Below are 25023 nucleotides of genomic sequence, written 5' to 3'. Positions count from 1 at the left end.
GGCATAGGGGGCCATAGGGGTTGTTTGGGGAGGGGCATGTGTGGGAGCTTTTGGACTTACCTTTTACAAGTTCCCCATGCAGACTGAGGTTCACAACACCTCTGAGGTGCCATGAACCACGACTCTTTGAAAACTTGGCACAGCTGCATGAAAACTGCAGAGGACTAGGACATGCCTATCCCCGCAATTGTGCCAGCCAAGACAGGAGTGCAGGGTTCAGGCTTTTGACCCGAACCAGCCTTCAACCATAAATCACACTTGGAATGGGGTTGGGAATCCTGGAACCGAGACCCGAGCACCAATTTTAAAGGGCTTCTGAGTCATCCCAACTTGGATAAAATCCAGGCCTATATTTTTCCACTCCAACAATTCGGCCACAATTCCATCTGAAACAACCAGAAACTTTCAATCACCACTGCCTCCAGTGAACCAAGAGAATATCCTTCAGGACAGCTTAACAAACAATTTAAGAGCTTTGTAAACAAGTGCACTGTTTCTTTTTACTCCATTAGTAATCTAAGTGCATCTTGCATCTTTCAAAATCATCTTTTCTTGTGTGTTGCATTTCCATATCATGTGATGTAAAAAATAAACATTTATCTTTTCTTTTGATTTAAACTTACAAGAAAGGCTGTTTGCGTCTGTTCTTTAAAGTCATAGCATTTAAGGGGTTACAAATCTCCTCAAAAATACATCTTGTTGCAGACAGTCAAGAGATGAGAAAGGAGGGGGGAAATTATTCCATATCTCTCCCCATTGGAATAAATTAGGGTCTGGAAGTCGTGATTTGAAACCATTGGACTGCAATTAGTTTGGATGCGGGAATTAAAATTATTGTGCCAAGCATTTAAAATAACCACATTTGATGCTAAAACCTTTGTAGACCAAGACATATATTGCTTGGATCAACTGAAAATAGTCAAATAAATTATAAATATTTGAATTAGCCATGTTTTCAATTAGCCTACACTGCTTCATAATTAACAGTAGTACCAAATGTAGTGCTGGAAAAAGATGTGTGTCGCAGTAACCCAAACTCACAGGTCAATATTTGTTTCTTCAGCTAATGCAGCAAGCATAAAACATCCTAATTAAACCAGAGGAATACAAGGTAATATGGTTGTACTGCAACAAAGGTAAGGACAATGAAGATAAACTCCAATAAGATTAAAACCTGTTTAAAATATTTCCATATATAGATTTCCACTCCATGCAATGGTGTGCATGGTTAAAGGTTAAGCATTTAACTATGCATAAGGTTAAAGATAAACTCAATAAGGTTAAATCTGGCTACATTTTTAGACTACAAATTATAGTCAACCATTATTTGAGATTAAATTTCTGTGCTCCCCTGCACTATAATTTGCTAATTACTGCTGCACGTCAAGTCAAATACTTTTCTCCTTTATTTTTCTTCTTCTTTAGAACAGATCTCCTGCACCACCTGTCATTCACAATTAAGCAAGAAAACAAGTAACTCCCCCACACCCTTGTATCCGTTCCTCTTCAGCTGACTAGAAATATGGGAGTGTGCAAGGAGCTGCCCTTGGTAACACATCAGCAATTAACCTGCAATTCTTTGCTGTAGTGCATTGCCGCAACACTCTGAAGCAGTTAACTTTGGAAGAATATAAAAAGAAGCAGCAATGTGTTATCCCAATGCATAGGTGAATGCAAGTGTCACTCTCATTTACATTAGAGGATAGACGTAGGACTCAATTTGCCAAGTGATCTTCCTATTCTGTGTGAACTGTTTTCAAATAGTTGTTGGAGTGTGGAATGAGACCTCACATCATATGTTTTCACAATTTCCCACATTTAGTTATTTTTTTGGAGCCAGGGGTGAAACCTGCCGAGGACCCGAAGTTGCCGGCAAGCCTGGCCTCAGAGATTGGGAGCTCCAACTTTAAAGTTGCCCCGATCTCAAAGTGATGGTGCAGGCCTCCTGCCAACAGCTACGCAGGCATCTGGGGTTCATTGAAACCCCCTTCCCCCATCCTTTCTGGCATCACCACCCTCATCCCCCTCCCCCCAACAAGGATCACTGGCTTCAGGGCCTTCCCAAAATGTCTCCCTTCAGGCCCTGCTGTCTTCAAGCTGGCATCAGACCCCCCCTCCTTCCAATCGCTGGTACCAGCACCCCCCATCCCCCATAGGTGAGCGACACCCAAGTATGGGGTCACAAAATGCCCCCCACTTCATGACGCCCTTTTCTTGGCACGCTCCCTTCCTGACCATACCCCCTTTCAGGCCTGCCCCTTGGCAGTACCCTTATAATGCCATGCCCCTGACCACCCATGGACTCCTATGACCTCCAAGCCCCCCAAGGTGACATCACTTCAGGGGCGTCATTATCCGCCGGCGGGAGTCTCCGTTTTGCCGGCGCCCGGGGGTTTCCCGACGGCGTGGGGCTGCCCCACAATGGGAAACCCCATTGACCGGCCGGTGTTACGGAGACTCCCGCCGGCCGGTCGGGGCAGAAATGTGGCGGGGCGGGTAGGAGAATTTCGCCCCAGATCTCTGGCAGTGGAAACCAGTAGCGATTCCCACTAGCCTCCGCTGCGGGAGCGGAAGAGTAGAGTCTCGGGAGCTGGGAGAATCTAATTTTAACCTGACAAAGTATATTTAAATGCCTATTTAAATACGCTAATCTGGTTCACGCCCAGCAAGGACATGAACCAGATTAGGACAGGTGCAGAGGATAGGGAGCATCATGCCCTGTTTGCACCCGATGCAAACCCCATTTAGAGCTCTCCCAATATTGGGAAAACCATCCCCATAGGTAGATTTTACCAAATGGCAAAAACACCATTGACCTATGTGGACTTGCTGAGCACAGAACTCAATCAGAAAAAATTAGAGCAACAGCGTGCTGAAGGCTGAATTTGCATTATTGCTTCATTACTGATGTCTTTATAGATGCTAATGAAAACCATCTGCTTAGATGAGTCCCAGTGCTTCCAGAGGCCTTGTTGCATTACTGCTGAAGTCAGGGCTGCTGAAAGTGGCAGTTTTTTAAATTAATTGCACCACAAGTTTCTGGAAATTGGCCTCAAAATGTAACATATTCATTTACACAACAAAAGGGCTCCATTAACACAGTATTACTCCATGCTATTGTACTAGCTAAACCCTGATGTGACAATCGTATGTGTTCATCTAAATTTCCAATGCAATCAATGATTATCTAATTACTGCACACTCAAATAGCTCCATACATCATATTCTAAAATTAGAATATAGACGTGATATTAATATTTCATGTTGAGTTGTAATCAAAGAGGCAGACATTGATATTCTATTAGAGATTTTGGATGTATAGTTTAGCCAACTGTTATCCTCAGAGATGGAATCATCGAATCCCAACAGTGCAGAAGCTGGCCATTTGGCCCATCGAGTCTGCACCGACCCTTCCAAAGGCCATTTTACCTAGGCCCAATCTCCTGCTCTATTTCTGTAACCCCACCTAATTTGCACACCTTTTATGTGGGAAGAAACCGGAGCACCTGGAGGAAATCCACGCAGACACGGGGAGAATGTGCAAACTCCACACAGTCACCCAAGATCAGAATCAAACCCAGGTCCTTGGTGCTGTGAGGCAGCAATGCCGCCATGCCGCCCCTAAAGTTGACAGATATTTTTCTAGAAAATTAGCTCTAAGTGCTCCAAAGATATTTCACCTTCAAAAATCATTGCTATTTTTTTCTTCTCAGTTCAGCCCAATATGTTGCGGCATTATTTAACTCTCATTTTAAGAACATTAGCCTGCTTTTCAATTTGAGAGACGCGGGAAAAAGTTATTTGTTGCACATTCATAAGAATAAATCTTACTGCATATATGCTCAGCCCTCTCTGCTCTTTCTCCATCATTCGCTGTGGAACTTTGATTCTTGGTACCTCACTGCGGATGAACCACAGGCAACATGAATTCATATCTAAAGTGCCATCAACAGAAAATTGGTACTCTCTGAGGTAATGTATCTGCCATTACTGCCCAAGGCAATAGTGGCATGCATTGCAGCTAAGTTCACTTTTAGTGAAATTTCAGTAACCTACCTCACCAATGAGTCAGGTGTTGCAATATAGCAGCTTGCAATACTTTCCTGGCAGGAAATGGCTTCTATACATAACATGATGCCATTTCCACCCAGTGCAATTTCAGCAACTAACCCAGAGAGGTACTGGAAATATATTAATTAGCTCACTAATATTTATGCAACAATATAAACTCTCCACTGAAAAAAACCTAACAGATTTTGTTTCAGACAACATTCAGCCTATTCTATCTGAAAGCAGGTGGCATTGTATCAATTTAAATATATTGGTTAGATAGATCCAGTGATCTACAATAAATTTGATAACGTATTTTAAAAATATTTTAAAAGTTCACTTTACAAATTGGACAACTACATGCTTGTAAATGTTTGCCATCAGAGTAGCAACTACTGTTGACCAGAAATAAGGTCATGTCTGCATCATGTTCAATCCTCACAGTTTGATGTTACTTAAATCCTAAATTGATTTAAAATTGATGCTTATTATCTCAGTGCCAGCAAGTTAAATATAGCATAAAGATAACGTGGGCGACTTGGTGGGGGGAGAGAATCAGTTGATGCACTTTCCTCGTTCGAATGATAGATCTTATTGGTTGAGCACAAAAAAAAGAATTCAATGCCATAGAAGAAACATCAATAGCATGGATCCCCACCTCTCCAAAGAAGATTGAATGGTATTAAACAGCCCACAATGAAAAAGAAGGGAATATACTTTTGTACCTTTTGTTATTAAAGAAAGCACCATTACCCTAGAAGCTTGTATTAGTTTATACTCTTGTTGACCATGGCTACAAGAGGGCTAAGATATATTTAAACAAAGGGTAGCATTTCCTGTGAACCTCACATATAATATCATATCAAAACTTGAATTTTTGATGTAACATGTGCATGTTTATGTATTTATGGATACACAAATACACACATATATACATTGACCATATTATTCTGTGTATGTGATCTCAATACATAATTAATGTTAGACAGCAATGAATGTTAAAGTGCCATGAATATTTGCGAATAAATGTTTAAAAATGACAAAACATTTAGCAGTAGTAGTGAATCAACAATAATTGATATTTAATTGCAAACAACAAACATTTTCATAGAGCTAATGCAGACTTGTAGCCGCAACCCAGAAATCTATTAACCTTGAATTCCTGCATTATTCTCTCACAGTGGGAGTTAACCTCAATAAAGCAGTAGTTTTCAATTTCTTTTCTTATATCACCCCATTTTCTGTGAAATTGTAAGCATTTGTTTGTAAGAGGTGTTATTGTATTGGCAATACTTTACTTGAGTACTGTGCACACAAAATAAATTCCAATGACAATCAAAAATTAAATTAGCGACTCAATTTATATTGTGAATATGATTTAGTTTGTGTGACTTATAATTTACTCACATCTAACAAATATAATTTATTAAGTCCTGCTGCACACCACAATCTAATACTTGCCTCATTCGAAAATTGTAATTTTTACTTTGTCTATTTAAAGACATTTATTTGTACTTAAATGTATTTGGTAGAAACACTCAGCAGATTCTTAGAAGCAGCCTTTTCTAACATTTGATTCCAAACTAGTAAATTAAAATGCACATCTTTGCAAAATCAGCAAGGTTCCTGTTTCCATCTTTCTTGAAACTCAAGTCACATTTAATTACTTTACTACTATATCCAAGTTTGCATTAAAGCTGTGGCAATAAACAGGTGTACTAAAATACATTAAAAAAAAATAACTGGTACATTCCACGGTTCGGGATGCATAAACAGAGATAGTTTAACCAGGACAAAAAAAATCAGAAAATAATGAATGGATTTTGCCCAACAAATGGAAAAACATTAAGTTAAACAATGTTATTTTCAGCTATTTTCTGTGAAGAAAGAAGTTTGTTAAAACAGCAACATAGAATGCACAAAAGATTGATTCTTCACCAATCACAGCATGGCTTGGCACAACTGTTCTGCACTAGTTCTGTAGCATCACATCCACTGTGAGACAGTGAAACCTGCAAACTAGGGACAACTAAGGGAATTGCATCAAGTGTTCTTTTTAAAAAAGTTATTTTATGTGCAATGAACTAAATTATCTAATAGCCCAGAATTAGCTGAATCTCCCTTTTCTGACGCCCGTCTGATCATGTCTGATTCTGGAGACCTGTCAGTGGGGTACAATTTAAATTGTATTTTCCACTTGTTGGGTTTCCCAGTTCGTTGTTACCCTGGGGCCCTTTCCAGTGAGGGAGGGATCTCCTGATTCTGGAACCTGTTATGTTGGCAGCCTGCATTGTTGTGTGAAAAACCCCAAGAGCCAAGATAATTTTTTTCATAAGCAGGTGAGGAAAGGAAACAATGATCTAGGCGTGATCTAGTGGCCGCGGTGACCCAGGGTGCATTATGGACGGTAAATCTCTCGAGAGGCCTTTCGCAAGATTTGCTTGGCCCACCACGCCTCATGTGATCAAATGGGATCTCACGAGATGCCACAATCTGGGTCCTGCACATTGTGGGCAGGATCCATATTTGGCAAATTTGCATATTAGAGTGAGCAGCTCGCCACTGGCTCTACCCAATGGATTGGGATTGAATCCCTTTACCTCGGAGACCCCAGACAAGTGCCGTTTAGCACTGGTCTCCACAAACGGGGACAAGGCAGTAAGGCACTTCAGGGGAGGCTCCCAGGCGATTGGGATCCCTGGGTGGTTTGGCTTCTGGGCACGATGGCACCCTGGCACTGATACCACCTGGGAAGCTTGGCAGTGCCATCTGGGCACCCTGACAGTGCCCAGGTGCCTTGGTGGCATTTTGCTCACACAGGGGATCAGGCCTGGGGATGCCCTGTCTGTATTGGAGGGGGGGGGGGCCTGAGCACCCCCCAACTGGTAAGCTGGGGCATTGGGGGAGGTCTATGGTTCACGTCGGGAGGTTGAGAGATCAAGGAAACACGTAAAAATGGCACTCTGATCTCTTCCTTCAGTGCAGGAAATACGACTGAGTGCAACCTTGGCACGGTTTCCCCATCGAGGCCGCCCCCCCAAAAAGAGTACCGTTAGATAGAGGGGTCGTTCCTGGCACTACAAGCGCTGGGAATGACCCCTCTAATGCCGCCTAGAACAGATTTTTTTTTTGCTGGATCACGTCCAATAGCACAAGAGAAGCCTTCAGATGTGGCCCTCTTGTAATCCTCCCTCCACATCTCAAGATCCTGGCATATTTTTCCTTCACATATTTATCTGCTTCCTTTACAGATTAAATATTATCTCAGTAGCCAAATGTGATGACGGATCCTGCTGTCTGATAGCCCTCGGAAGAACATTCTTCTTCTCCCTGCCGTCTGTTTTTACATGTAACTACTGTTCCCACTCTTGTGTTATTGCATCTGCTGCTGGTTCTACATAGATAGATGTTGCTCACCCTTCCCCCATGGTCAAAACCCAACGCTATTCCCTTTCTCCTTTGCTCCCAAAGACCCCATTCCCAATCTCTTACCTCACCTGTTTGCAGAGCAACCCCTCATCCCATGCTTCTGACTTCAGAGTCCCCCAGCACTGAGGGCACTCCATATTAGACCCCTGATGAATGACTGAACCCTTCCATTCCCTTCCAACTGTGCTCAGTATGGTCATGGCTCTCTCTGATGGATTCAGATTGCATCATGGAGATGGAGGAGTGTTATTTGGGCTGGGGTGGGAGGAGAATAAGTGTGAACCGCAGCAAGAATTTAATCTAATGATCATAATGGAAATAATATCAAAGTGGCACCCGAGAGATCCATGGTCCATTTACCAACGGGACTGGTTATTTTGTGGAATGTGGGAGTTCTTTATGCAGCATCTGTAATGGCAGAAAATGTCTTCTCTTCCTCTATTGTACAAGCATTCAGTTGTAGAAGTGTTTCTCTGCCACTATAGGTCTTTGGTAAATAAATCTCCGTAAAAACAAAAGTCAGTTATTTTTCACCCATTGCCGCCACACTCTTACCTGAATGCAATATTTCCAGTTGCAAATGCACTTGGTGATTTGAAAGTTGTCTGTAGTTCGTAACTTGTAAGTGTCCGTGGTTTCAAGGGGAAGATTGTATATTATGGCACAAATTATTTGGGACTGTCAGTAAATGTCCACTATTTGCAGGCGTCCATTTGGATAGGTTAAACTGTTGTTTCAAATTCTTAATTTCTGTTACAATGCGTATTCCTAGGAGAGAGGGAAGGGTGTTGTTTACTCATCCAAAAACTAGAAATGAGGGTTTTCATAGCTGAACAGCATTATGCAATTTATAAAGATCATGGACTGTTCCGGAACAAACAGGTAGTCAGTCACAGAGGCGGACTGGCTCCCTGAAAGCTGTGGGATTCCCATGGAGGAAAGGGGATAATACATTCTGGAACCATTTACAGGGCACTTGGGAATTGTCCCGGTTTCACATATGTCCAATCAGTTCCTGATCAGTGTTGTTATAAAACAAATACTATGGAGAACACAAAAAAACAGCAAGAGAAGAAGATGAGAACAAAAGGTGGCAACACAGTGAAAAGGCAAACGTGGTAAAAGTCTGAGAGAAAGAAAAGAATAGAGTAGGTCATTGAGAAGAGGATGCAGAGAAGAGCAAACTAACAAGAGGACAAGGAATGAAAGGGAAAAGTGAGAGACAACAGGCAAGGGAGGATAGCAAGATCAAAAGGGGGAAAGAGGGGAAACAGAACAAACAAAAGATGGTGAGGTCTAGTGTGGGGGAAGAGAACAAAAGTGTCGAGTGAAAGAGAATAAGAAGCAGAGAAAGAACAAAAAGATATGAGAAAGATCACAGCATATGGAGACAGAGAATACAAAGGGCGAAGGGAAAAGAGGATTTGAAAAATAATCATAGAATGGTTACAGCACAGACATGCCTATGCTGGCTCTCTGCAACAACAATCCCAATCCCACATCCTGGCATTGCCAAGGTGCCCAGGTGGCACTACCAGCTGCAGTGGGACTGCCAGGGTACCAGGTTGGCACTGTTAAGGTGCCAAGATGGTATTTTTTGCATGGCGGCGATCGCGCTGGGGGCCCCCCATATTGGGTTGGGGCTTGGCAAGGTGGGGGGGTGGTGGGGGGGGGTGGGTGCGGGGGTCGCATTGGTGGCTCCAGAAATTTGAAAATGCTGTCCCGATCGCTCACTACACTGAGGAGTTCCGGTGAGCGGAACACCTCAGTGCAGAAAATGGGGATGTGTGCATCCTCGGCTGCACATTCCCCGCTGAGGCTCCATATCTAATCCGAGTGATGTTAGATAGCGTTGTGATCCTCGGCACTGCGAGCACTAGGAACACGTGGTTAAACATGCTCGCTTTGGGACTTTTTCCCCATTTAGTTAAATCGTGTTCTCTGTATTCTCTCACTCAACCAACTTCCTTTCCATCTTGCCTTTGTCCCTTTTACCCCATGGACTTCAGGCATGATTCCCCGGTCCACCTGGTGACCGGAGAATCCCGCCCAAGATCGATGGTTTTCTCCATTGTCGGCGTCTTGCCGTGGCATTCTTGTGGCGGAAGAATCCAGCCCTTCAACATTGCTGTGTGGCACTATACCAAATGTATTTCCTTTTGAATTCATTCATGGGATGTGGGTGTCGCTGGCTGGCCAGCATTTATTACCCATTTCTAATTGTCCTTGATAAGGTGGTGATGAGCTACTTTCTTGAATAATAATAATAATCTTTATTATCACAAGTAGGCTTACATTAACATTGCAATGAAGTTACTGTGAAAAGCTCCTAGTCGCCAAATTTCAGCGCCTGTTCGGGTACACAGGGGAAGAATTCAGATTGTCCAAATTACCGAACAGCATGTCTTTCGGGACTTTTGGGAGGAAACCGGACCGGCATCCGGAGGAAACCCACGCAGACACAGGGAGAACATGCAGACTCCACACAGACAGTGATCCAAGCCTTGAATTGAACCTGGAACCCTGGAGCTGAGAAGTAACAGTACTGACCACTATGCTGCCAAATTAATTGCAATGTAGATTCACCGACAGTGCAGTTATGGAGGGAGTTACAGGATTTGAAGTCCACGTATTATCTGTATACTACCCTCAGTAACCCTCTCTGTTACCTCAAAGTACAGTAAGAGAAAATGGAAGGTGTAGGGAGAAAAAGAGGGCAAATGCTAGGAGTGAGAGAAGACGAGGCAGACAAAACAAGAACACTGGGGAAATGGAATAAAAGGATGACAAGTGGATACAGAATATAAAGGGGAAGGGTCTGAACAAAGGCAGAGTGTGGAGAAGGTGAATAAAACAGCAAGCAGAGAAAGAGGAAAATTAAGAATCTGGGAGTAAGAGGCAGAAAAGAGAAAAAAATAGACCAAGAAAGTGATGGACGTAAAGGGGAGGAATAAAGGGGTGGGCTCTCTGGATCCACTGAAAGTAAAAGGGATGGTCAGGTTGTGTGTATACATATACCCAGTGGCCTGCCGCGAAAAAACTGGCAACCTTGTAACTTCATGGTGATGGCAATAGCTGGCCAGATGCTGACTGAATTATTCTTTACTACTGTTATGGGCCAGGGTTTAGAGAACCCCAAAGTGTATCATGGAGTTCACCTGACCAACAACTTTTAATAGATTGTGGTATGGGGAGCACACGGCCCACTCTACAGGTGTGGTACAGCAGAAATGGAAAATTATTTTTTGAAGCAAAACGATGTTTATTCTATGAACTCAAGTTAACGTTTTTAAAACGTAGAGTGAACATCTTAGCAAACATCAATTCAAATACAACCCCCAAAGAATACAACACTAAGGAATCCGTAATAACTTCCCAAACAACACCCAGAAGACAAAAGAAATACCGTTTAACAGAAGCACATCAGGTTTAAACTCACTACTGAAAACATTTAAAATTCCGAATTGACCAAATGATCAAGAGATAGTCTTTTCATGGCAGAGAGATCAACAGTACACCTGCATTATCTGGCTTCGGCTCCAACTCTGAAAACGAAACTAAAACACACCCTGCAGCAAACAGCCTAAAACAAAAGTAAAAGGCTGACAGACAGCCCAGCTCCACCCACACTCTGACATCACTGATAAACACCCATTTCTTAAAGGTACTCTCACATGACACCTCCCCCCAAGAAAAAAAACCCCATCAACTTCAAGATGGTTTCATTTTTCACCTTATCACTACCCTTTAAGAAATGTACACAGTAAATATATTTTGTTTCAAAAAAGAACACACGCAAACAGATATAATAATATAGTCCATTATGAGAAATCTTTTTCAGTTGACAGTCTCTTTGAACAAGAAGGTCTCTGCACAATCCATCCATTTCTCTATGCCTCGGCATTCCTCTTTAAAGTCAGATACTTTAGTTCAATCTGGTCACAGAGTCCCTTGTAATTATCCAACACAGGAGCATTGGTTATCACAGCTTTCAGGCAGTCAAATGCCTGTTGACACTCCACTGTCCACTGAAGTTTCGGACGTTTCTTCAGCAAGTCTATCAGTGGAGCAATCACGCTACAAACATTTTTAACAAATGTTCGATCAAACCCACTCACGCCAAGAAATCGTATTATTTCCCTTCGTCTTGAGGGTATTGAAAACTCCTCAATAACTGTTGGTTTCACATCCCATGTGACCATTCGACCCTGTCCGATTATATGGCCAAGGAAAGTGACTTGGGCTTTTCCAAATTCATTTTTGGCTAGGTTTATCACCAAACCTGCCTCCTGAAGTCGATCGAATAACTCCATCAGATGTTTCAAATGTTCTTTCCATGTCTGGCTGAAAATTACCAGATCGTCGATGTATGCCCCACAATTGGGTAATCCTGAAACGACTTTGTTAGTTAACCGTTGAAACTGAGTTAACCAAGGGGCTGGTTTAGCACAAGGCTAAAGAGCTGGCTTTTAAAGCAGACCAAGGCAGGCCAGCAGCATGGTTCAATTCCCGTACCAGCCTCCCCGAACAGGTTCCAGAATGTGGCAAATAGGGGCTTTTCACAGTAATTTCATTTGAAGCCTACTTGTGACAATAAGTGATTTTCAATAATTTAGGGGCTGTTTAGCACAGGGCTAAATCACTGGTTTTGAAAGCAGACCAAAGCAAGCCAGCAGCACGGTTCAATTCCCGTATCAGCCTCCCCGAACAGGCGCCGGAATGTGGCGACTCGGGGCTTTTCACAGTAACTTCATTTGAAGCCTACTTGTGACAATAAGTGATTTTCATTTCATTTCATTTCATGTGGCTGGGGCGTTTTTCATGCCAAATGGCATAACTTTGATTTGGTATATACCATCTGGAGTCACAAAAGCTGAGATCTCCTTCGCCCTTTCGCATAAAGGTACCTGCCAGTAACCTTTAAGTAAATCCACTTTGGAAATAAAAGCTGATTGTCTCACTTTCTCAATGCAAAACTTCAAACGTGGGATAGGATAAGAGTCCGTTCTTGTAACTGCATTAACCTTTCTATAGTCTACACACAAACATTGGGTACTGTCCAGTTTAGTTACGATCACTATGGGTGAGTTCCACTGGCTGCAACTCACTTCAATTATGCCATTTTTAAGCATCCTCTCAATCTCTTTGTTAACCTATGCCAATTTTAAAGGGTTAAGTCAATATGGATGTTGTTTGATAGGAACAGCATTTCCCACATCTACATCTTGTATACCCATTTTAGTACTTCCCAATTTCTCTATAAACTTGCCCACGTGATATCAATAACTCTTTCAGGTCAGTTCGTTTTTCCGCTGGAAGGTAACTCAACAATTTACCCCAATTTTTAAGAACATCCTCGTTTTCCAATTTAATTTGAGATATGTGAAATTCCAAGTCATCTGGATTTGGTTCGTCACTTTGAGTTAGAATCATTAAAACCTCCTCCTTTTTCTCTCCTTCCCTTTCAAGGTACCTTTTAAGCATATTCACGTGACACACTCGGTGAGTCTTCCTTCTATCTGGTGTTTTTACCACATAATTCACCTCACTTAATTTCCTTTCAATCTGATAAGGTCCACAAAACCTTGCTTTTAAAGGTTCACCTACCACTGGTAACAATACTAAAACTCTATCTCCACTGGCAAAACTACGAACTTTGGATTTCTTGTCCGCTATCCGTTTCTTCACATTTTGTGCAACTTTTAAATGTTGTCTAGCCAATTCATCTGCTCTATTTAATCATTCCCTAAAATTTGACACGTAATCCAATAATGTAAGTTCCGATTTCTCACTCACCAATTTTTCCTTCATCAATTTAAGCGGTCCTCCTATCTCATGACCAAAAATTAGTTCAAAAGATCTGAATTTGGTTGACTCATTAGGTGCATCCCTAATTGCAAACAGTACGAATGGAATTCCTTTATCCCAATCCTCTGGATAATCTTGAAAATAAGCCCTCAACATTGTCTTTAATGTCTGAAGCCTCCTTTCTAACGCTCCCTGCGATTCTGGATGGTATGCAGTTGATTTAAATTGTTTTATTCCAAAGCTATCCATAACTTCTTTGAATAACCTTGAGGTAAAATTTGATCCTTGATCTGATTGTATTTCTGTGGGTAGTCCATATCTAGTAAAGAATTTAAGTAACTCCTCCACAATCTTTTTTAGCTGTAATATTACCTACTGGAATGGCCTCTGGAAACCTAGTAGATGCATCCATTATAGTCAAAAGATATTGATTCCCACTTTTCATTTTAGGAAGTGGTCCTACGCAATCAATTAGGTCACGTGTAAAAGGTTCCTCAAATGCTGGAATGGGTATTAAGGGTGCTGGTTTTATCACTGCGTGAGGTTTCCCTATCACTTCACATGTGTGACATGATTGACAAAATTTAACTACATCTTTATGTCATCCGGCCAATAAAAATCTTTCTGGATTTTAGCTTGAGTTTTCCTTATTCCCAAGTGACATCCCACTGGGACCTTATGTGCAACTCGCAACACCTCTTTTCTATACCCTACCGGCAATACTACTTGATGAACTTCTACCCACTTTTCATCCGCCTGCATATGTAAAGGTCTCCATTTCCTCATCAAGACATCACTTTTACGGTAATAACACTCTGGTATACACACAGATTCCTCTTCCGTGTATGCTTTCTGTGACATCCGTTTTATTTCTACGTCTTTCTGTTGTAACTCTGCCAATTTTCCTGGACTAAAAATATCCGCCTCATCCTCCACCTGTTCTTTTCCAACCATCTGATCAAAAATAATTTCTGATAATTGCACTTCACCTTTATCTTCACTCTCTGATTACTCCTCTTGTCTTAACCTGTGACTTTGCGACCTTGTTACTACACAATCCAGAAAAATCCCAAGATATTCGTCCTTCTATACTTCAGTTGACTGATTTTCCACTGGCTTATCAACCACCGTAGGCATCACTCCCACCTGCGATCCAGCTATATCATTACCAAAGATAAACTGTATTCCTGGACAAGATAGTTTCTCTGTTACTCCTACTACCACTTCACCACACATCACTGGACTTTCCAGCCTTACCTTATATAATTGAACACTACTCCTCTCACCCTGAATTCCACATATTGCCACCTTTTCTGGCAACATTCTTCCCAAACTACATAACTCCTCATATCTTACCATTAAAGATTGACTAACTCCCGTATCTCTTAAAATTGTGACTTCTTTACCTGCTCCTCCTGATACACATGAGTAAACTTTACCCACACAAGTAAATTCTTTAAAGAGATATGGCACCTTTTTATCAATCACCTCTTGATCAGGCTGTACAATATTTTGCACCTCATTCGCTTCACTTGGGCTTTCCTTTACCACTTTAACAAACCCCACTGTCTTATCCTGTTTTACCACATCAGCCTTCCCAGTGCTTTTCTTCAACCACCAACACTGTGACTTTACATGGCCTAGTTTATTACAGTTAAAACATTTGAAACTTTTCATGTCTCTTCCACCCACCTGGATTTCTTTTTTTAATCTGATGTACACTCTCCTTATTATCTCCCATCAGATCACTTTTACTTTTACCACTTGAGTATTTCTCATGTCCCCAGTTTCTATCCCTCACAGGCTGAAACTGATGTCGGAAACCAAGGCTTGATTTATGAACTAATTCATAATCATCTGCCATTTCTGCTGCTAACCCCGCAGTTTTAACCCTCTCCTCTTCCATTTGAGTTCTCACTAGATCAGGAATTCAATGTTTAAACACCTCCAAAAGCATAATTTCTCTGAGAGCTTCATACGTTTGGTCTATTTTCAAAGCCCTTATCCATCTATTAAAATTACTCTGTTTGAGCCTTTCAAATTCCATGTATGTTTGATCAAATTCTTTCCTTAAATTTCTAAACCTTTGTATGTAGGCTTCAGGCACTAGTTCATATGCACCTAAGATGGATTTTTTTCACCTCCTCATACGTCCCAGATACCTCCTCCTGTAGTGATGCAAACACTTCACTAGCCCTACCTACCAGCTTTGTTTGAATCGGTAATACCCACATGCCCTGTGGCCATTTCATTTGTTTAGCTACCTTCTCAAATGAAATGAAAAATGCTTCTACCTCCTTCTCATCAAACCTTGGCAATGCTTGGAAATATTTAAATAGATTCCCACCAAGCCTTCGACTTTGACGCTCTTTCTCACTATCCTCATCACTATCCTCAAACTGTACATTTCCCTTTACGTCTGCCAATTTTAACTGACTGTCATGTTTCAAGGCCATTTTCTGAAGTTCAAACTCTCTCTCTTTATCTTTTTCCCTGATCTACATCTCCCTTTCTCTTTCTTTTTGTTCTGCTAGCGCTATTCTTTCTTTTCTCCTTTCTTCTCTCTCCTTTTCTTTTTCTTCTCTCTCTCTTTCTTTTTCCTCTCTATCTCTTTCTCTTTCTTTTGCCGCTCTCTCCCTTTCCTTTTCTTTTGCCCCTCTCTCCCTTTCTTTTTCCTCTCTTTTGTATTCAAGCTGCTTTAATTCTTTCTCATGTTCCATTTGTTTAATTTGTAACTGAATTTTTGCCATTTCCAATGAGTCAAACTGTATCTCAGGCAACTTTAAATGCTTAGCCACTACCATAATTACCTCATCTTTTCGCATTTTGTCAGGTAATGTTAACTGCAATGTTTTTGCCAAATCTAACAGTCTGCTTTTAGTCTCTGTCCATAAGGTACTGTGTGTGACTGTCTCCACCCCCAAAAACTTCAGAGCCTCTGAAAGAGCCATTGTCCACAACACACTCCCCACTTAAACTAGAATACCACACCTGATAATCAACCACAACATGCTCACCCCTCACTGTCTGTAAGTTCACTAAGCCAATCCAATAGATAGACTTTTATCCCGGACAAGCCCCCAATTTGTTATGGGCCAGGGTTTAGAGAACCCCAAAGTGTATCATGGAGTTCACCTGACCCACAACTTTTAATAGATTGTGGTATGGGGAGCACACGGCCCACTCTACAGATGTGGTACAGCAGAAATGAAAAAGTATTTTTTTAAGCAAAACAATGTTTATTCTATGAACTTAAGTTAACCTTTTTAAAACATACAGTGAACATCTTAGCAACCATCGATTCAAATATAACCCCCAAAGAATACAACACTAAGTAATCCATAATAGCTTCCCAAACAACATCCAGAAGACAAAAGAAATACCTTTTAACAGAAGCACATCAGGTTTACATTCACTACTGAAAATATTTATAATTCTGAATTCACCAAATGATCAAGAAATAGTCTTTTCATGGCAGAGAGATTAACAGCACACCTGCTTTGTCTGGCTTCAGCTCCAACACGGAAAACAAACTAAAACACACCCTGCAGCAAACAGCCTAAAATGAAAGTAAAAAGCTGACAGACAGCCCAACAGCACCCACACTCTGACATCACTGATAAACACCCATTTCTTAAAGGTACCCTCACATGACACTACTCAATTCTCAAATTGAGTATCTACAATTAGGAACAAGGGAAATGGAACTCAGTGAGACCAAAGTAAAGAATGATCACAACACATAACAGAACAATGATCTAAGGGGCCTTCAAAGCTGCAGATAAAAGGAGTCATACCTTAGCACAAACTAAAAGGAGTAATTCCTACTCAAATATACAGTACAAAAATAATGGTAGTTGTAGCAAATAAAACACAAATGATTTACTAATGAGGCAAATATTTCTTCTGTGTTAAAGCAGACAGGCTCATGTAAAAAATTGCTGAAATTAATTAGCAGCAGTACTTGACTCCCACAGCCTATGTTACACACTGTCAGCAGACTAGAGATAAAACAGATGCTAGGATGGCACTGTGCTACTTTGGAGCCAGAGCGCAAAAGGGGGCCATGTGTGGAGCAATGGTGTGTGTGTGGGTGGGGGGGGGGGGGGGTTGGTGGCGGGGGTTATGGACAGTGGGAAGGTGGGATGGAAAGAATGCCATGGATGAAGCTGGATGTGGGGCTTGGGTCAGGGCAGGTTGGTTGGAGCCAAGTGGGGAGGCTGTGAATGGAGCCAGGTGGGCGGTTGTGGTAGATGGAGCCGAGAGGCACTTCCTTCCTCCCTCCCCCCACACCGTCCCTCAGGGTTATTCTCACATTATCACTCAACCTGCGGACGACAGCTTCCTGTCTTGAACTGCGCTCCTGCTCCCAGATCTCAGGCATCCTCGCTCTCCCGACTGCCTCTGGTGATGGCAGTGGTGGATCCAATATCAGAACATGGTGGAGGCTGGCCTCTAGTTCATGCCCAGAGTGCAGATAACATAAAATTGAAATTGGTAACGCAAATCAGAAAATAAATCATGTTAAAACAAAAAAAGCAGGGCAGCTTAAACTAAGGATTTAATGTACCTCAAAGGGTTGTCGGCCTTGAGGAGATTACAGTTCTAGGGAGACCAAAGCATGGAGGGATCTGAAAAACAGGTAGAGAATTTAAAAATAGCACGGCTGAATTTTATTCTATCACCAGCAACAGGAATTGTAATGAGCCACGGCACTTTACTTGTCAAAACATTTGTGTTCTGACAACAGGATAAACTGTCAGAATTTTGTTGTCCCAACTTTCAAGGTGCGTTGGAATTCAATTTGCCATCCAAATTAAGTTTCCCACCAACTAGAATTTAGAATTTTTAGTTTTACGACAGTATAGAATCATACAGTGCAGAAGAGGCCCAGGGCCTTATCAAACCTGCATCGACAAAAGAAAACTACTCTAATCTACACTAATGCCACTTCCCAGCACTTGGCCCATAGCCTTGAATGCTATGACATGTCAAGTGCTCATCCAAGTACTTATTAAAGATCGTGAGGTTTCCTGTCTCTCTACCCTCCCAGGCCATGCATTCCAGATTCCCGCCATCCTCAAATCCCCTCTAATCCTTTTGCATTTCACCTTAAAGTTAGGCCCACCTTGTTGTTATTGACTCTTCAACTAAGGGGAACAGCAGCTTTCTATCCACCCTGTCCATGCCCCTCAATCTTATATACGTCAATCAGGTCCCCTCTCAGCCTTCTCTGCTCCGAAGAGAACAACCTGAGCTTATCCAGCCTCTCTTCGTAGCTAAAATGCTCAATCCAAGGAAACATCCTGGTGAATCTCCTCTCCACCCTCTCTAGTGTAATCACATCCTTCCTTTAGTGCAATGACCAAAACTGAACACAGGACACCAGCTGTGTGACCTAACCAGTCCTGTACAGCTCCAACATAGCCTCTTTATAATCTATGCCACGACTGATAAAGGCAAGTGTCCCGTATGCCTTCTTAATTACCCTGTTAACGTGTTCTGCTGCCTTCAGGGATCTGTGGACAAGCACCCCAAGATCGTTCTGGTCTGCTGAACTTCTTCATGTACTGCCATTCATTGAGTACTCGCTTGTTGTGAGCACTGATCCCTGTGGCACGCGACTGGATATCAGCCTCCAGTGACACAACAAGCCTTCTACCACCACCCTCTGTCTCCTACCACTAAGCTAGTTTTGGATCCAACTTGCCACCTTAGCCTGGATCCCATTTGATTTTACCTTTTTTATCAGTGTCTCATAAGTGCATCTGGTGAGCTTCAATCTTCCATGACATTGAGGTCCATAGATGTTGCTTTCTCATTCTTAGGGACCTCTCATAACTTCACTTGGGTGGCTTAAGCAAACATTGCACCAAAGTTGGAGAGGGGAAGGAAACCTGCAGGGAAAGAGTGTGGAGTGTGTTTGGAGAAGGAGGGTGGGGAGGGGGAATGTGTGGCAAATATTGGGAGGGGGTGGGGTCAGTATCTTCGAGGATGGGGTCAGTAGTGTCAACAGTGAGATCCTGGGGGGAGATCCCAGGGTACTGGTGATAGGAGGGAAGAGTCACAGTCAGAGGGGAGAGTGAGATGCGGTAGGATGACAGTGTGGTAGGTGAAAGTCTCATTAAGTGCCTCACAGAGGGTGACAAGAAAAGTGTCTCGAATAGTAAGAGGGGGCAGGGTGAGAATACGCATTGGGATGCCAACAACTGTCAGCTCTGAGGGGAGAAAGGCCTGTGGAGGTGGATGTTGATATAGTCCAGGGTAAGGTGGGGAGGGGGGAGCTGTTGGCTAACAGGGGGAGGGTAGAACGTGATGTGGCAACTTAGAAATATGACGTACACCATTTTTCTCAACTGTCCCTGGCCACATAATTAATCAATCAGAGAGATCCCTCGAGGTGGGAGGAGTGCCTTTTCAGGTGGATGGAGGTCAATGTCAGCATATTAGGCCAACTAAAGGGAGACCTGAATAATTATGAGGCAACTGGATGTCAAAAATGCTCACTTGTGTTCTCCTCTCTCTCGCGAAGACTACATTACAGCAGGTTTGTTTCTGGGTAACAATAAGATCCCGGCAAGGTGTCGAGCTGCCGATTATTCTATGCCATTTGCCATCAGTTCCAGCCAGAGGCAGGGATGAATGGAGGGACAGAGGTGGATATCTCGGTGGGTAGTTGACAGCCAACTTGAGACTCCAAACCTCCATTCTCCTGGGTCATGGCTGACAAGGAATAATGCTGTCAAGGCAATGGTCTCTCTAAAGATTTTCAAGGGAAGGGGAGGCATGCTGAAAAGTGTCCACGGGAGGTTTAGGGCATATGGTTCCCATCACCCAGGTTAAAGAGCAATGTCGCCATACGCATCCATGCATGAACGGAAGGAACACCTGGTCTGTTTCTCCAGGATGTCCCTTACCTGGAACTGGTGGGGTGAGGATGCCATGTTGAGACAGAGGCCAGGTGAAGGGCTTTGCATTTACCTGCTGACTTTGAGGTGGAGGGAAACTTGTGAAGGACACGCACACTAAATTTAGCATTTCAATTCATTCACACATCCACTGCGGAGTCAATGATGCAGGTTTCAGGAATCCCAACTTGGTAATAATTCTCATCCAGATGAGAAGGATGGCCTATCGCCTGTTGTCACAGGTCATGAGCAACAAGGGCCTGAGCAGGAAGAGGCAGCGGGGCCTCTGCAAAGTCAAGTGGTTGCCGAACATGGACCAATATAACAGCGAGCATTGGCTCGACCATGGGAGTATTGCTAGCGATGCCCTTATCTAGACATGAGTGAAAGGCAATGCCGGAGGCATTTCGTATGTCCCAGGATGTGGTTGTTCAAATCTGCCAGCTTCTCCAGTATGAGTTGCAGCCTTCATGTTTCCATTGCAGCTGAGCTGGGGTAGGGACAGAGTTGGGCCATGTTACGGACATAGAAATCGGCGGTCCTACCACATGGATATCTTGTTGAAAGTTCAATCTCAGGAGTCAAACCAAGGTTGCTAACAGTCTGGTTTAGCCTCAGAAAATTGGCAGGGAGAGGGACAGAGCTGGTGGCAAGGGACCAGATTTCGTAGCAGGGATGTGATTTTGAGGCTATGTCCGGAGGAAGGGTCTGGTTATATGATGAAAATGGTGGTGCTGCCCCCGCACCGATGCTCCGACCGGTGAGGGGTTAGCAGCTGCGCCACATAAAATGCACGGCCTTCCCGATACAAATGCCTGGAGAACTGCCGGGTCCGTGGCCGCGCATGGCGATGACCTGCAGAGGTCGCGCCGTACAACATGGCGCCGTCCGCGAGCGGACCCGACCAGCCAGATAGTGACTCTCTGGACACCCTCTCGCTACCCCCGGGCCATTCCCCACCAGTCCCCCCCAGCCCTCGCCGAAGCCCCCCACCGGCCAGCAGCACAGCTCCCCCTCACCGACTGTGGCGGCGCTGGACACAGTCTGCAGCCGCCACGCCAGGTTCACAAAAACTGAGACCGTACGTGTTCCGCGCTTTCGGGAACTCAGCCCATCGGGGCCAGAGCATCGGGGGAGGGCCTTCAGGCAACATCCTGAAGCTGTCCCAACGGCATGCAGTATACTCCTCGATTACGCCATTTTGGAGGGGGCGGAGCATCCAAAAATAGGTGCTGCCCCCGATTCGGTCGTAAACAGGGATTCTCCGCCCGATCGCAGATTACAATATTGGTGTCGGGTAACGGAGAATCCTGCCCAAGGGCTTCTGCCTTCCCTGTATGTAATTTGTGGAAATTCCTGCTCATCCAGTACTGGATGTGGGACAGGCAGTCTGACGGTTTAAAGACAGTGGGCAAAATTCTCCACCTTGCGACCTGGCGGAGAATGGGGTGTCCACCCAAAATCGAGGACCGTGCCGGCGCCCATTCAGGTGCCACGCTCCAGCCCCTTGCTGGCGGCGATAACGAGGTTTGCACCCTGCACCGGCATGCAAAACCCGGCATTTGCATGCATTTAAATGTGATTAGCGAGTTGGACACTTGACGCCCTGCCCTTCCGTGATGCTCGACTTCTCTCAGGTGGTGGTCTCACAGGCGTGAATCAGAACAAACTTTGACAAATGTGGACTGGGCACCATAGATGTGGAGGGGAAGTGGGAGACTAAAAAAAAAACACTGGAAAACCGATGAAAACTCTTGAGCTTGCGGGGTGGCTGCTCGAGCCAGGGCTTGTCGCGGGTAATGACTTGGTGCCAAGTCCATGGACCCGGGGTGTTCCACTTGGGATCAGGGTGACCTGGGTCATACCGCCATTGCTGCAGTCTGTCTTTTAAATGCACCCCTTTGGTGCTACCTACAGGCCTCCTGGCTGCTCACACTGCTGAGTGCTGCCTATGTCATTTAAATGCTCAGAAGACCTCTGGTCATCTGGGAGCCCACCTAGGCTGCCCCTTTGGACACCCTCATTTCCCAGCTGTATCATCAAGGGCCAAGCGCAATCAGAAGCCCACCAGTTGTTGGCACTCCTCTGAAGCGCTGCCCCATTGCAGAGAAAGCAGGGGATCAGCAGAGCTCACCCCAACCAGAGGATGCCTGCACTGCAGCCTTTGGAACCCTCCCTTGTTCTCTACTCCTCTCAGGGTGGTGGACTCACCAGTAACCCCCACCCCTCCGGATCACCAGCTGTTTTCTCCTGGTGAGAACGACACCGCTTACTGCCTCTGCCATCACCTCACAGGCAGTGTGCAGGAGGGCAGGCTTGAGTCTGCGGCCCACCCTGGGGAAGAGGGTGTCCCTCTGCTCCTTACTGGCATTGAACTGTGGGTCCACCTCGGACTCCCGACCTCGGGGGCAGATCTTCTCTGAGCCACATTGGTGGCTGCAGTCTGTGTGTGTGTGGTAAGTGCAGCGCTTAAAAACAGCTCCAGCCGCTGGGCTCTTTGGCGCTACCTCCTACCCCAGTGGTTAGAACGCTGGGCCGGGAATTGCTCAGAATTTGTGCCAGCAGAGTGGTGGCCCTATCAGCATGTCCTGAATTGCTCACCGAATAGCGCCCCCAACAGCACAACAGGAACATGAACTGCACTTAATTCAGTCCTGGCTTCAACACAGTCTCCCAAATGGAGAATTTCACCCAGTAGAGTAGCTGAAGGGGGTGGCAGAGAGATACAGCTGGGTATTGCTAGTGTACACAAGGAAACTGACGGCTTGTTTTCAGATGATGTCACCGAGAAACAGCATGTAAAAGAAATGGGAAAGGGCCACAGATAGACTATATCTAGCTTTCCCTCAAAAGAATCTCGGCTAATCATTTCAGCCATTCCATTTGGTGGCAGGTTTTGCATTCCCATCACTGTGTGTAAAAAAGGTTTCCCTGAATTCCTTATTGGATTTATAAGTGAGTACTTTAATATTTATGGCTGCTGTGTTGGGCTCTGCACAAGGGGAAACATCTTGTTTGCATCTAACCCAAAGTTTTATCAGTTCACCTGGCTTTAAAGAGAAGAAAGCCGGCTTTGTACATTTATAATGTCTGCACCCTCTTCCACTCTGGTATCATCCTTGTAAATCCGTTTTGCAGTTTCTCCAGTGTATTTTTCTGAGAGCAGAACAGCACACGTGCCGAACCAAGGTTCGATATAAGTTTAATGGAACTTCCCTTCTTTTGAATTCATTCCTCAGTGTTTTGTGTGCACTTATTATGGCTTGTGAGCCTGTAAAGGTGCTTTTAACAATTTGCTATTTATATCGCTAGATCCCAATGCAGCCCTGCCGCACTTATTTTCCAAATAGTAGGTGGTCTCCTTATTCCTTCATATTTATCTAGACTGAAATTAATTTGCCATTTCCTCATTGTTAATATATTCTTGTATTTTGTCAGCCTTCCTCAGCCTTTCCACCGGTTCAGTTTCATTCACGAAACGTGAATAAGCATTTGATCCCAATTCATTACGTTGATCATGGAGAGCGATTTTATGGCACAAAAACAGTTAACATATAAATTCCCAAACCCTCTCCCCTCACCTCTACAATCCTTTTTGAAGTAAGGTCGCTATTTTGTAAATTCCAAACACTTAATAACACACCACTCATCAAGACAAAGAATTTGTCTGACAGCTGTTCTTTCTCCAATTTAATTTTGGGTCATGTCAGCCTCTGCAGTCATAGCCTTCGTATCTCGAGTCCTTGCGTCTGTCGACAAATCTCTGACATTAACTGCCGCATCGGCTGGTGTCCTTGACTTACCCCATGGCTGCTGGCATTAAACTCACTGGATTTGTCGAACAGAGGGCGCTATCTACTGGTCACATTGCGCCCCAAAGAGATCCCTTTTCTGGCATCTACCTGGCTCGCCAAGCCGTGTGATCTCATGAGACGTGATCTCATGAGACGTCGCAATCAGAATCCCACCTATTGTGAGCGGGATCACTATTTTGCAAATCTGCATATTAGCGCAAGACAGCTAGGCTCACTCTAATATGTGCTCCCCTGATCTACCCGAGGCATTGGGATCTAACACCTTCACCTCGAGCGAGCACAATTCAGTGCTGGTCTCCAAAAATGGGGACCAGACGGGACAACACTTGTGCGCGTCTCCCTGGGGATCGGAGGCCCCCAGGTGCTTGCTCCCTGGGCAGGGTTGCACCCTGGCACTACTGATGCCACCCACACACCCTTGCACTGCCAGCCTGACACCCTCGTGCTGCCAGATGGAAGGGACACTGTCAGGGTACCCAGCTGACAGTGCCAAGGTGCCAGGCTTGCATTGTTGGCGTGGCAGGGATCGGGCTTGGGGGTGCCCTGTGCATGTGAGGAGGGGTACGGGGGCCCCCGAAGACACACTTATAGGTGAGTTGTGATCTTCAGGGGAGTTCTGGGGTCGCGTCGGGGGGGTGGGTGGTCGCGAGATCGGGTGGCATTTAAAAATGGTGTCCTGATCTCTTCCTGCACTGAGGAGTTCAGGCAAGCGGAACTTCTTAGTGCAGGAAATGGGACTAAGTGTGGCCTGACAGGGCGTTCCCTGATGAGGCCTAAATTGAAAAAAGTCCTGATAGATAGCGTGGTGTTTCTCGGCGCTGCAAGCCCCGGGAAATACCCAGCTAAACACGCTCGTCACCACACTCTGTTCCAATTTAGTTAGATTGCACGCAGAGTTCAGTAGTCATTCTCAATATTTGATCCTGCTTGAAGTTGTGGAATAGGCTTTATGTTATGCCTCACAAACTGCTACTCTTCTCGTTGTCCCTTTGTTATTTCTGGGACGTCTTCTG

At 44.2% G+C, this 25023-nt stretch overlaps 1 protein-coding gene across 3 annotated transcripts in view; it reads right to left on the bottom strand.

The window, feature by feature from the left end:
* The window catches only part of LOC140385610 (RNA-binding Raly-like protein), a 1446698-nt gene that overhangs the window by 1281491 nt on the left and 140184 nt on the right, over nucleotides 1-25023 (bottom strand). For 2 of the 3 annotated variants that reach the window (XM_072467935.1, XM_072467934.1), the window contains exon 2: nucleotides 8035-8247. The exons of the other annotated variant lie outside the window; for it this stretch is intronic. The gene's annotated coding sequence lies outside the window, so the exon portion shown is untranslated. The remainder of the gene's footprint in view (nucleotides 1-8034; nucleotides 8248-25023) is intronic. 3 annotated transcript variants of the gene reach the window in all.

This window comes from Scyliorhinus torazame, chromosome 11 (genome assembly GCF_047496885.1).
Source record: "Scyliorhinus torazame isolate Kashiwa2021f chromosome 11, sScyTor2.1, whole genome shotgun sequence".
Classification (NCBI taxonomy): Eukaryota; Metazoa; Chordata; class Chondrichthyes; order Carcharhiniformes; family Scyliorhinidae; genus Scyliorhinus; species Scyliorhinus torazame.
The sequence above is the reverse complement of the archived record's forward strand: the minus strand, read 5'-3'. Positions and strand labels throughout refer to the sequence as shown.